Source organism: Chlamydotis macqueenii, chromosome 13 (genome assembly GCF_036417535.1).
Source record: "Chlamydotis macqueenii isolate bChlMac1 chromosome 13, bChlMac1.mat, whole genome shotgun sequence".
NCBI classification, from domain to species: domain Eukaryota; kingdom Metazoa; phylum Chordata; class Aves; order Otidiformes; family Otididae; genus Chlamydotis; species Chlamydotis macqueenii.
This window is the reverse complement of record NC_141568.1, coordinates 9703489-9718222: the sequence shown is the minus strand read 5'-3', so window position 1 is coordinate 9718222 and position 14734 is coordinate 9703489.

The window sequence follows — 14734 nt, the reverse complement described above, 5'->3', positions numbered from 1 at the left end:
TAGCTTCTGTACATATTTTTTTTTAATATGTATGTATGCACTAGGAAATAATTGGGTATAAGATGGTTATTGAAAAGGCAATAATATTTCCCCTAACTGTCTGTCTGTGATTTCAATCTTCCTGATGCCAGCTGAGTTAATGGTAAGGATGCAGAATGGAAAATTTGATCTCGGTGTTCTTTTCCCTCTCATTCTGTGACTCCTTAATTAAATTTATAGTTAATTATGCCATTTATTTTGTGTTGACCTTTCAAGGACCATAAAGCATCTGACAGTGAATGCAGAGTCTCAGTGTTTATTTCCATGAGTCTTTGTATGAATTTATCATAAATTGTAATGGTACTTTTGGAATTAAAGATGGCCAATGGATTACTAACAAATAATAATGTGTCCCTGGAGATACATAACTATAAATAAACACAAGTATATAAAAAGAAACACTGAATTATGTCATACACAGCATTTAAAATTGGGTAACACCAGTACCACCAGTAATAATGGTAATTCTGCACGTCAGAATATTACAAAACATTTTGTGTTGTAGGTCCACTCTTCGACCAAGGTGTTGCAGCCAGTGCTAAAAATCCTATGTCTGGATGATCAGATCCACTTGTGGTCCCATAAAACACTGATACCTGTTCCTAAGGGGAGGATATCTGTGGTCTCTGGGGAACCATGCTTGAAAGCTGGTTCCTCCATGTGCAGGCCACATTCCGTACAGGCAAAACTCAGCTAAGGCAGAGAGCCCTGCCTGTGTGCATCAGATGTCGTGGGGAAGGAGAAAAGAAAAATTAAATGAAAGAAAGCTTCATACTACAGACTAGTTTATTGACTATTTAAAATATTGTTGGTCGGTGTAACCCTTGTGGAGGTCAGGAGTTTTATAATTCTCTTCTTATTTTTTACAGATGGACACTAAAGTAAAGGATTTGTCACTTACAATCAGTAATCTTTTTAAAAGAGGCTTTTGATAGAGAGTTCTTGGGGAAAAAAGGCATACCCTACAGTATTACTAGTGTAGGCAAGCATATGAATCTGGCAATGCAGTTGTTAATCTGAAAGAAAAGCATGAATGAGAAAAAGCCAGTATAGCAGCAAAAGAAAATATGTATGTGACCCAAAATTGATTTTATCTTTCTGAAACTGTTTGTGTACTAGCAAGACATGCTTAGTGCACCTTGGTGAAGTACGAACCCTGTAACTCAATGTCTTTTGTGTTTTAACAATGAATACACAAATCAGCATCTCTCCATTTTACTACTATTTTATTTAGGAAATGTTTGTGAATCTGTAGGACCTCTGGAAGATGGTAAAAAATGTATAAATACACCAAGGCCCAAAGTTCCTCACTGGAACTGTGACTGTTTTTCGTAACAGTAAGGAAAATATGCAGACTGGAGACCAGAACACTTGGGGATGTACCCTCATGCTCGTGAAACCCTTGTGCAACTCAAACCTGGTTTCACTGGCAGAAGTTGAGGTAAAATAAGGCCCTGGAAGTAGCACTCAGTCTTATGTAATGGTGAGGCTCCTGCCTGAGAGGAATTGCTCGGGAAGCAGAAACCTGTCACAGAAAAGAAATTGCACAGAGGAAAATTCAAATGCAGCCAGATTTTATATGAAATGGATTAAAAAAAAAAAAACCAACAAAAAAAAACCTAACCAAAAACACCCAGCAACCACCAGGTTGTGTTTCTCCCTGTATCCTGCCAGACTGGCACCACCTATGAAGTGAGACCTATTTTTTAAAAAACTATTAATAGTTACAGTAAGGATGTAGCATATTCTCTTGCTTAATAGTTCTAACCTGTGGAAATAAATGTGCAGTGGGATAAGCAAACTGGCAATTAATTTTAAACCTCAAGAGCAGAGAAGTTCACTTGCTAGGAAAGAGAAGCACAGTGATAAATGATTTGGAGAGGTGGGAAACCGGGGCGGTTAAGTGGCTTATGCAATTCACTTGAAGAGAAATGTAAGGCGGGCTTGAGGACAAAAGGAACAGAGCAAAGCAAAGAAAAAGGAATGGACCCTGAGGGTTTTACAATACTAAAAGATTGTACTGGGGTTTAGGATAAAACTTTGTCTCTGACAGCTTGGGCATGGTGTTTAATGCAGTGGAAAGAGCAAACAATACAGTGGCACAAACTAGTAAAAAGATACCAAAAAGAAATCGGATGAACTGGGTTGCTGCAACACTTGAAAGGTTGGTGAGTGAGACCACATTTAAGAGATCAGCTGCCTCAATTTCTAGTCAGCCTTTGTGTATCCTTTTGACAAAACAAGATCTTCTCAAAATTGTGGATGAAATTATAAAGGAGCAGTTGTGAATGACCACTCTAGGGTATAGATGAGCAAAAGCCAGTACAACTGGCTTCCGTCTGAAGAGGGGAATTGTGGTTAAGTATAAACGGAGAAGCAGAAAGGAATTGAAGGGGAAGGAAGCCATGGGCTGCTTGAGTTAGTGCCTTATAATCATGAAGAATACTTTTGCGCTCCTTAGTACGGAGAAGGACAATTGGCTTTTATCAAAAGCCAAATAGAAAAAATAAAATGGTAGAAATGCATGCACCTGAGTTGTCTCTCCACCACTCTTGCTCTCATTACTTTACATTACAAGCTGGACAGATGAGCATGGCTTTGTTGCTAATCCAAATTTGCTCCAAGCTTAACTGAAAATGTACTGACTGTCAAACAGATGTGAAAGAAAGCAAAGGGCAACTAGGCTTTATTGTGGTGTTTGTTTTTTTTTTTTCTTCTTTGGTTGTTAGCTTGAAAATGAACTTTTTTAAGAATTTAAGTACACGCTTTGTACTTTATTATTTGGAATGGGTTAGTATTTTAAGGACTCCTTTATTGAGATTATTGAAAGTTCCTATCAGTAAGTAGCTGTCGTTAAAGATTAAAGTATACACATGAACTTAGTGTGCAGATTCTGTTCTGAGTGTCAATTAGCTCCAATTCTGCTTTGTTTCAGTGGTCTAACAAAAAAAAAAACAAAAACAAAACAACAGATCCCAAGGCAGCACAGATCTACAAAGTGTCCCAAGATGAGCATCTGTTAAATACTGTAAGTGAAGTATTCAGTTTACCCTAACAGGCTTCAGAATTGGGCCTTGTTGTCATTATTTGTTAAAAGATGTGTTCACTTTTGGAATGTTTGGCTACATAAATCTTTCTTTTTTTTCCTGTATGATCCAGCAGTTAGCTTTTCAGATCTGCTACACAACAATGTAAGCAAGTGCACTAGGAAAAAAAAAAAAAGCTGTTGTCCCAGATACCTATATTTTTCTTTTCAGATCATTTGGCATTGGAAACAAGGATGTGATCCAGTGTTGACATGACTAGGAGCATAAGGCACCACTAATATGGCATTTACTTGTGCACTTCTGTAGCATGGATTTTATTCCACCGCCTTACCTGGATCTCTTCCCAGCAGATGAAGCTTTGCTGTAAGGAGAAGTAATGAGAGCAAATTCTATATCATCTCCTTCATTTTAGGTTTTTCACTACCACTAATATTTCAGCTATTGTATATCTAAAGGTCTTGGGAGTGTAAGGATGGCTAGAACAAAAAATGGACGAGCAATGAAGATGTGAGGGACATGGACAGAAATTCTGTCCCTTCTGTTTCCCCTCCCTGTTGCCTCCCCCCATGTTTCCCCAGGCTGTGTATTCTGGCAGTGGCTGCAGCTGCACAGCTGAGTACAGGCTTGTGAGTGATGCCTTCAGTCAGCATCCCCAGCCAGCATCCTTGTCTTTTCCACTGGTTGTCACCTGTGTTTAAGAATATGAGCATACAGAGGGAACAAAAGAATATGAGCATACAGAGGGAACAAAACTAAATAAAATCATAGTATAAACTGCTGATTTCCAAGCAAATCTAAAACTACTTCACAGTATTCCCTGCCGGTGCCAAAAAACCACTCGAGCCTATTTTATAATTTCTGAAAGTGTCACCTTTGCTCGATCCATCATTACACAGGAAAAGAACTCAACCTGTGCCGCCTTCTGCTTCTAGATCCTGTATGAGACACTGTAAATGAGTCTGAGAGACAGGTTTTAAAAAACAAACAAACAAACAAAAAGCAAACCCACAATTCTTCTGGGTTTGGAATGTATCAAGAAAGTTGAGTCTTGCTTATTCTGGGGTGCTTGGATTGTTGCTGCCACCCAAGTAACTGTAAGGATTTCTGCAGTGACACACCAAGACCTACTAGTGTGTTCATCTGTGTATCATCCGTTGGTTATTTCTTTGTATCCACACCCACTGTGGATCATGTAAAACTCCAGGGTCCACTCCTGTTGGAAGCTGGGCTTGTAAGATGCTGTGTCAGTGTTTAAGGGAAGTCGACAGTCGCGTCAATGGTAAACTGCTTTCGGTGCCATCTGCTGTATTTTAGCCGCAACTGCCACTGCTGAACGAACAAAGATCAAGTTTAGCTGGTGCACAAGGAAATGTGAATCCTGCTGTGTTCAGAAGCTATTTATACAGTAGCAGACTTGGGTAATTTCTATTTAATAAATTGATGGCACGTCAATCTTCTGGGTAACATCTATGGTCAAAGTGAAGGTAACGCATTTATTTTAGTACTAAAGTAAGGTACTAAGTCAAGACCAAAACCAAATAGCTATTAAATCTTACCATTGAAAAGATTTATTTATTTTTATCTATATTTAAAGTAATGACTCTATCTGATCTCTAGTACCAGATTTTGAGATAATCGCTATGGAGCAATTGTAACAGATGGTGCAACTAGAAGGAGTGGTTGTAAACTCCCAGGATTTAAGAACAAAAAGGGAAAATGGGGATTTTTGAAGTTCCAGATGCATTTGCTGTTCTGACAGGGAAAATTAATTTCTTGTCTTGTAAAAACAAGAAACATTAGTAACAGAGAAAGAATAAATACAGAGAGTGCAATGTCAATTTATCTAGCCAATTTCCAGTGACCACACTTTAAAATGGAAGAACATGTCTCCACTCTGCTCTGAAATGTCATATTAAATTGACGAGGATATTCCCATGATAACTGTCCAGAAAATAGCTGCTATCACCACTCTACCTGCTGCCTTTTGTTGATTTACTGTTATTTTGGCAACATGAAAGCCAATGCCAGCTGACACACATGTGCATCTGGCATGGAAAATACTGATTAAAAATTTACTGGTGGGGCTTGGTCTTCAAGTCAAAATGAAAAAAACCCTGTGAGTATATAGAGAGACAGTCTCTGAGAAAGAAGAAAGATATGGAGAGAGTTGGTGCATGCTATAAAAAGATAGGAAGCCTTGTTTATGTTTTATATATGCTGAGATAACATTCCTTGCAGCAACAATGCTAGCAGAGCAACCGGAGTTGTTGCTTGCTCACTCTTCTCACGCCTCCACCTGAGAAATCAGCCTGTGGACTACACCACCCTTGTTGCCCAGAGTCCGGTGGGGAAACCTTTGCACATTATAGAGTTGATGAGACTGTGAACAGCAAGGGGCCCTTCTTTCCCTGAATACTGCTAGTTCTCGGGGGGCTAGGTTATGTCCCAGGTGAAGCAGGGAGAGTGCAGCTGAAGCACAGTGAAATTTTTGTGTTATCTGTGGTGGCTTCTCAGGGTGCGGATACTTCCTGCTTCACTGAAATCTTCGGAAAGTGTATGTGCATTGGCTGTGAAGCCACTGGAATGTATTATCAAAACAATACATTTAATGCATGAAATGATCACATACTCAGTAAAAAGCACTAGGGAAATGCATTATTTAACACGCTGCCTCATGATGGTGTTTAGTCTGGAGCTAAATACAGCTTCACTTGCAGTTATATACGTGCTTTACCGGTGGGGCTCCCATAAATGGATTTCAAAGCGATACTGAGGACAGTGTTATTACACTGATTTTCTATTACTTTCAAAATCATTTTGTTTTTGACGATGTGAACTGACAACAAAATGAAAATGTGTCCCACCCACTTAGGGTTTTTTGTACATGTTTTTTCTTTTTTTTTTTCCCTTTAGTTGCCCCATGTGAGGGACTGGATGTAGATCTTACACTTACTAGAAACCAATATCCAGCTGCATTTAAATTACTGGAGATGTAAGCCTGTGGGGCATGAGTTCCAAGATGAGGCAGAGTAAAGAAGAACACTCCTTTTATTGATGGAAAGGGATTAGTGTTGCTGTGAAGAGATTTATTTTCAGAGTCTGTCTATCCTGAAGCGGCCCCTAGCCAGGCTGGACATGAACTTGGATTTGGGAACTGCATGGTGCTTCCCTAGAAGGTCTTGTAATCTGCATGGATGAAATGAATACGAGAGATGGGGAAAGCCAGGGGAACCAGGCATGTCACCACCATTATTTATGTGGGCTTGCATGTGACTTTAGAAGCTTACAAGAGGTACAGTAACAACATACCTTTATGCCTGACACTTAATATTTCAAGTTTTGTTATGTAAGGAGAGCCAAGCCTGGTTAGTTCACTTATAAATTCTTATCAAAGTGATCATTTTATGAAAATTATTTTCCTGCTCTTGAACTGAATTAATTGCTAATGCAAAAAAAAAAAAAAAGGATGTAGCAAGACACAAGCAAATATAAAGCTGTCATCTGAATAATGTATTTTTACTGTATTTTGCAAAGTTTTGCTGTCGCTGGCATTTGTGAATTTTATGTTGACAAAGTGGGCTTGATTTCCCTGTAGGCTCTATTGCCCTATCTTCCATTGTACAAAGTGTCTGTTTCTTGAGTTAGGTGAATATGAGATAGGATTGCAGAAAAACAAGGCACGTGGGATTTTATGAATTTTGATAGGAACCTCATGGTATTATTTGTAAAGATGTGGGGAAGTGTGGGTGAGAGGATTGTTTGGATGGGTAAAGGTGTGACAAGGAGATGGGTTTGGGATCTTGTTTGGAAAAGGTGGGGTATAAGGGAGGAGAAATGTGTGTGGCAGCATGGATGGAGGGAACAGGTCCTAGTTTGGGAAAGTAGGATGAAGAAAAAAAAAAGTTGAAGCTCAGCAAGTCCAAACCTTGTTTTAAGAGGAGATACCTCTTATTCTTTTTTTGGCATCCCACTATCTGTTCCTCTAGGTGACACCCACTCATACTGTCTTATTTCTTCCTTTGGCTACTTCTGTAGAAATATCTCGTGGGTATTTCATTTTCTCAGGCTTATTGGTAGGTCAAATGTTGCAGCTCTTTATTACCTAGCAGAAAAGAGTTACTTGGGTGCAGCACAATCACATGCTCAGTGTTCAGTAAGAACCCTTCAGTTTCCTCAAATAAATGAGATATGTGAAAAAGATAGGCTTATTTTAGATTGAGTGAAGCTCCTCTAAGCTGAATCTGAAAATCATAACTAACTGGAAATGGCAGAAAAAAAGGCAATTGTGCTCTCTAGAGATAAAGGCAAGTGATAGGTGGAGCAGCAGAAAAGAACCTATTAAAATGAGTGCATTGGAAGGAGTAAGATCAACTGCTATAATGTTTTCTATGTCACAAACCTGCTATTGCAGCTTGAACTGCTCCCATTACAGCAAAACATTATTGAAAGGACTTAAATAGCTTGCCTAGCAGAGCAGTGTATAGTAGTATCACTGTAATTAAGCTTCCACCAGCATTTCTATGATAAACCTATCTTCAGGGTCCTATAACCCAGCTTTGAAATCTTTATTTGGTGCTCGCAATAGACCGTGCTGTGATTTAAAAATCTTTGTCCAAAGATTATGGTGTGAAGTTGCGCTCTCATAGTGGTGGAGCCTTGCTCAGCTCAGAGGCGCGCAGAGCAGTGTCTGCATTCCAGAGTCCCGCGGACAGCGTTGACTCTTTGCAGACTGTCCTGCCTGTGCGGAAACGGGCAGCTGAACATGCGGGTGTAGTGAAATCACAGCATTGGTCTCCAGTAAGAGCCTTATCCCTGCATGATTAAGTAGTTGTGCAGTGCTTGGAAGAGGGCAGGAAAATTGCAGTGGACTGACAGTCACGGTCTGATTCCTATTTCATCTCGTCTGCGTGAGGAGGAATGTAATCAGCACCAGTCTCTTTCTCTCCATATGCGGTACTGGAAAGTCCCTCAGAGTTAAGAGAATCCAACAGCCACTGAACGTGCATTAGCACATGTAGGCGGGCAGAAGTTTGAATCTGCACTCAAAATACTTCATCTGATAAGGGACCTGGAGAAGATTGCTAGTTCATCGCTGTGAGAAGAAAGTGACTCAGTAAACTTGAATTTCTGCACACGCTGGGTGCTTGTCGATGACTGAGGCAGGCATTCTCTTTAGGCATGTCCAGTCTTTTTTTTTTCAGAAAGCAAGGAACCCTCAGAAAAGCTTTAGCTTCTAAAGGCAGCACGTTAACAATACTCTTGCACTCAGCATGTGAACTCAAGGATGCTTTCCTGGGCTATTGAAGGTGCTTGGCATTTTGTGCTGTTTCTGAGAATCGGTGGATGTACGGTTCAGTTTTCTTTCAGGAACTTGATGCTATCAGCTTAGCTATCCTGGAGTTCAGTCTCTCTCATCTCCTTTGGGATTAATACAGATATTTCAGAGTCCCAGCAATAAATAAATAAGGTATAATGTTCATTCAGGGTTTTTGCTAGCCAGTCCAGAGCTTTAAACTGAAGTCTATAGCAATTCTGGACTAGAATTTGCTTATTACTGTGCTTCATATGAACGCTGGTGTGTGAAGGCCTCTCCTTTCCTAGCAAAAAAGAAAAGTTCTGAGACAATGCCTCTTTAATACTGCCTGCTGTAAGCAAGTCTCTGAGATGAGTACCGTGTAAACAGTGCCTGTGTTAACGGCGCGTTGGGGACATGCCATGGTGATTCTCCGTAGCAGCTTATGCAGCCACAGCTCCTGTTGCTCCAGTGACGACTAGAAGTAGGTCCTGTTTATAGTGGCGCAATTCTAGGCACCTTTGAGAAGCATCAAAATAAAATGCACTGCATAAACACAAACAGTGTGGAACTGTGGTTGTGCATGTTACTTTTTGTTCTCTACCTCATTGGAGTCCAGTTTAGCCCCATTTGAAGTATGTCAGTTCTTAAGTTTAGTTTATACATGCGAATGCGTTCAAGGCGGATCCCTTGGATGGTAGCCCAAACAGCTGCTGTCACAGAAATGAAAACTTGCCCAACTGTTCCGCTATTCTTTGGGGTCTGGGATGAGCTTTCTGTGGTCAAAGGAAATATTAACTAGAGGTGAGTGTGTTTCATGAGTCCTTTCTTGTGCTGCAAAGAATTTGAACCAGAGGGCCTCTGAACCTGGTGACTAAAAACATCAGAGATGGGTAGAAATTAAAAAAGCTAATCTTAGAGCCATGCAAGAAGAACAGCTGAGTGTTGATTATTTGTTGTGGTCTAAAATGGGCTAATTTGGGCAGCTGCAATGAAGGACTGTTGTAAGTAGTATGAATGGCTAAAATAAACAAGTTTCTTAGAGGCAGAACTGAACTAATGAAAAGGCACTGAAACTTGAGTCCCTTGATGAAATACAAGTCTTTTTCCATCCCGTATGGAGCCACATGAGGTATGTTGGTCATACATTTAGCATCTCATAAAAATAAAGTCTGCGCTTTATTTCTCGCCAGTGTTTTCTGCAGGCAATAAATACTCTTTGGCTATGGCATAGATTTTAAATGTCTAACATGGTAATTTTAACTTCCAGATGTGTACGTGACTACTTTGCTCTAACTCTCCCTCCTAGGAGCTGTGTTACCCACCACTCCTGCTCACAGCGACCTGTGAAATGCAGGTTCTACTTATGCCTTACGCTACAGGTTCTCTGTTAATTGCAATGGGAATAATACCGTGTACATCATGCAGAGCTGTAAATATGTGCAAGGGAGGGTGTTATAAGTCTTTGTAGATGTTTGGCAAAAATCTCTCGTGCTTGAGAGTGTGTTGTAAAATAATGAATAGTACTAAAGCTTTCATCCTTAAAATGCATAAGCTTTAGAGAATGCTACTTATTCAGAATAGTTTTATGCATATTAACTAATCCTTGCGATGATGTGGGGAAGTGTGTATGTATGGTTGCTATGGCACATGAAGGGGAAGACAATGGCCGGATAACCTTTCAGAAGGGAGTCTCACTTTGAAGACTTGATGCATAAAAGCAAAAATCTGGGCCTACACGATGTACCTGAGATGAAAAGGGAAGTCTTGTGTCACAGCTAGGATATGTGCCTGGAGTTCTGCTCTTGCAAATAGGCTTTATTAGTGGATATTATTTAGAAGTCACAAATTTCCTCCTGAAGTATGTCTGCATCAAAGGCAGTCAGCTTTGCATAGGTTTTGTGGTGACCGTTTAATGTTCTGCTGGATATCCTTCTCTTGGAAGGTGTGGTGCTTCCAGGTCACTCAGAAGTGATGTATGTGACAACAGATGGATTACGCTCAGCTATGCCCATAGAATGCCTTGTCTGCTTGCTAAGTACTTGCATCAACATCCAAAAAAAATCCAGATGTTGCGACAAAATCCAAGAAACCTTGTTCTGATTAGGGTTGATGCTTAATCATCTATTTATAGGAAGGAATTAATTGTAGAGATTGTTTTGCTAGGATTGAAGAGAATCACTTAATTTTTCTAGCTAACTCGAAGCTCTTTTGCTAAAGGAAGAAGAGAAGGCTGGCTATATTCTAACACTTCAGTGTGGGTATAATGCTTTTCACTTACTCAAAGCGATCTCTCTGCCTGGCTTGATGAGCAGTTTTGCCAGATCCATGCAGGTACTGAGAGACAGACCGGAGTCTGTTCAAGATGCGATTACTCAGTCAGGTGACGAGTGAGCACTGCCAAATCACCAGAATGGGATAATGATTTCGTGTCAGCATGAGACATAGCTCTGCTGCCTGGTATTCCTGCCTGCCCTGCGTCTCGCTCTTTGCTAGCTTTCTAGGTGTGTTCCTTGATGCCAGCTCCTTTGCATGGTTGACTTTCTCGGTGGATCCCTGCTAGCCTTGCCTTCTGCTTCTGCTGTCGGTTGCTGTTGAGTACTAGAAGGCAGCACAACTGGGCCTGGCCAGCGTGTGTTCCTGACCCTTGTCCGGGCTGCATTGGTCACAAAGGTTGTGGCTTTTGCAGCTCTGGATCCTTACCTGGCTGCAGTTGCAGAGCTCATGTCGTTCTCAAGCATAGTACTGTTAGGAGTTGCTTGCCTCTGCTTGCCCTCCGTGTTTGCAATGGCAGAATACTCCAGGTCTGGGGAATTGTCAGGCACTCAAAGCTGGAGTAGCTAGCAGTGACATTTGGGAAGTCTCAGTAGCCACGTGGATGTCTCTTACCCAGCTCAGTGATACAGGGGAGAGCTTTGCAGTCTCCCCAGCTGTGTTACATACATCATCTCTATCCATCCTCCCTCCTGTTTGAGCAGTAATTCCTCAACCAGGAAGCCACCTACTCTGCTGTACACCAACGCGTGGTAAATCACAGCGGCAGCTTCACCGGCAGTCGTGCTGGCTGCTCTGGGAAGGTGCACAAAATGCCACTTGCTGCCCTTGGAGCAGGCCAAGCTGTGCAAGCAGGGTGGGATCCCACCCTGCAAGCGGTGTGGGATCTGCTGACCTAGATGGAGGCCTCCGTTTGTCCGTTCTGCTGGGCTCAGCTATTGTCAGCTGCACAAAGTGCTGGAGAAATGCGCTCTGGTTCTCTCAAGGAGAAGGAGGCCTGGCAGGGTGGGACCGGCGCCGGGTCAGCCTCTGGTTTGCTGGCACAGCACAGCAGGTCGCTGGCTGTGCCGGACGCGGCGTCTGTGGGAGGCAAGAGGAGCAGATGGCGCAGGATGGGACCCGCGTGCGTCAGGGGAGCAGATGCGTGAGCTGCGCAGGCTGGGGTGCTCAGCTGTGCTGAGGAGTGAGGAAGCCGTGTCCCTCAGGCAAGTCTTCGCTTACAGAGAATTTGCTACGATTTCTACTTGTTATAACATAACTTTTGGGATCAGAGGGAGAAATAACTTTTTTTTTCTATCCACGTGCTGCTGTGTTTTGTTTTTCTCCTCTCTCCTCATCCTGGCAAGGTTTGCTTGCTATTAAGGAGCTGTTTTAGGGCATATTCTTATGCAAAGTTTTGCAAAGTCACCAAGCATTCGAGGGGAGGTGGCAGAGGTGGTGGCAGTGGGTAGGGAGCCAAGCGGGAGTGCGGGGGCTCCCAACCCTCCTGGCTTTGCAGACTGGTGCTGGCAATGGCAGAGGATCAGGAGAATGTTGTGTTTGGGGGATTGAGTGTGACATGGGAGGGAGAGCTCGGTCCGTAGCATGGGAAAAAAGTAATTAAGGAGTGATTGAGGGGGGATTGGAGAGGTGGTGGCTGCTGCCAAGTCCCTTGTCATAGTGCTGGCAATATGAAAATAAAAATTATTTGGTCTTACTTGAGAAAATCCCAATTAGTTTGGAAGGAAAAATATTCTAAAGAAGTAGGATTGGACAACATCTTTGTCATCGAAACCAGATTTCAATGTCACGACAAACTAGCAGGGCTGAGTATTTGACTCCCTGGCAAACAGGCAAGCACGCCCCAGGCAGGGTGATCTGGCCTGACGCTGGAATGAAGCGGACATCTGGAGCTTGCATCCTTTCCCCAGAGCGCTTTCCCTGCTCTTTTTGTCCTTCAAACCTCCTGCCTCAAGAAGACCCCCAGTTTTTCCTTTGTAAATTCAGGCTTCATAGCCTTTCTGGCTTCTGGAGGGTTCTGAGTATTTTTGTGAACTCAGCGCTGAAGCGTGACACTGACTGAGGTGGCTTTCTGGGAGCCCTGGCTTTACGGGACAGGAGCGGGACGCCGCTGGGAGCCGGGCGAGCGGAGCGGAGCGGAGCGGCGGGCGGGGAGCCGGCAGGGGCCGAAGCGCGGGGCCGTCCCCGCCGCAGCGCTGCCCTCGGGCGCCACCGGGCGGCGGCTCCTGGCCATGGCACCCGCGGGTGCTCCCGCGGCCGGGGGTTCGAGTCTCCCCCCGTCCCCGTCCCGAAATGGCCGGGGCACGGCAGCGTTGCTTCCCGCTAGATGCGCTGGTCGTTCTCTGCTTTGCACTAGCGTGCGTTTTACACGTCTGTGCTGCGCGACATACCGGGTGCAGTACAGGCAGCGGTAAAATCTGGCGCTTCAGGTTCCTGTCAGCTTTTTGGCATTTTTGGGTTCTTTGGGTTTGCTCTTTAAATGGGGAGAGGACACCATGGGCAGTTCAGAAAAAAAGACATTTTAAAATGATGGCATTTGGACTAACATTTCAGCCTGTTTTCTCTGCACTGCCCCAGTTGCACAGGAGTGGTTGGTAGGGCCAGGGACTGTCCCAGGAAATACCCACAGGGCAGAGCAGCGACCTGGTGCCTCCTTGTGCCCCTTTCCTTTGGAGATGCTCCGCTTTGTGCAGGCCAGGCCTGGAGCTCCAGAGAGGCTGCCAGGAAAGCTCTCTGGGCCGTCTGCAGTCCAGCTGTTAGTGATTTCTGAAAAACCTTGTTTGGTTTATTTTTCAGAGGTGTGTGCCTGGTGAACTCTGCCTTGCTTTGTTCTGCTTGTTTGGGTAACTTCATTCACAGCATTGGCGTTGAAGGGGAGATTTGTTTTTAATGAGGAATGAAAGAATTGCAGAGGTTTAGGACCGATTGTGGCGTTGATGAAGGGGTTAACTCAAATGAAGTAAGAGTCTTGTGGGAAAGCAGGTGGGACAGCCAGTGATACTGGGAAGGAAATGCTGTTTTTCCCTTTTCTTTCAGGCCAGGCAGGAACAAAGTCAGGAAGCTGAGAGAGGTCAGCAAAGATCCGTGTTTTTTAATTGCTCATAAAAGAGTTTTGCCGGTTTTGTTCTTTCTCTGTTCTGATGCAGACTGAAAGAATGTCTTTGCTGTTTTGTTTTCTGTCATGCTTTTTCTATGGACTAGATTTAGGCTAAATCATCCACTTTGATCCGATCAGACTCTTACTCAGTTCCTGTAAGACTTGATGACTTGTGCTACAGTAAAATAGCTTCTTAAATGGGAAAGATCTCACCTTGGTGATTTCTTTCATTCCAGGAAGCATGTGAAGGTAAAAACCACAAGAGTTTTATTTCTTACTCCATCAAACTTGAAACATTTATTTAAAAAAATGTAGAAGGGGAGAATAGGTCAGAAAAGATGGCGATTGTTCTTTTTTTTCTGTCATAGCCCCACCTGAAATATAATGGAAATAAGTATAACTGTTCCTTATAGCCAAGCAGAGTAGTGTATCTGCATGTTTACTACCACCATGAGCATTTCCCCTGCATGGGACATATGCACAGGAGTGAAAACATTTAAAATAAATGTATATAGGTGGATCTGTACTCTGAACTCTAAGCTCCAGCAATCCAAACAGTCCGATTAGCTCTGGCCGATGACAATATCTGTGCTTCTTGAGCAGGTCTGCTTGCCAGGTTGGCTGGTCCCTTCTGGTGCTATTCTGAGCCCTTGTTGCTGAAAGGAGAAAAGGGAAGAACCCGCCGATTGAAGAAAAAGAACTCAAAAAACATGATTTTTTTTCCCCTTTTGTAATTAATCCTTCTGTTTTTACTGGATTTGCTGTTCTGTTCTTCCTGACAGAGTATCAGTAGTACTGGACTGTAATCGGATGATACCTGATACCGTTGTTATTTTTTCCTCTGAACAGTGGAAATCAGTTTTGCTGACGGGACCTTAGCTCACCTGACCTATCTGGGAAGTGCGGCAGTGTACCGGGTGTTAATATTCAAACAGCTTCTCATCGCTGCTTTGATATGTGTCGAGGATTCTGATCACAAGTCAT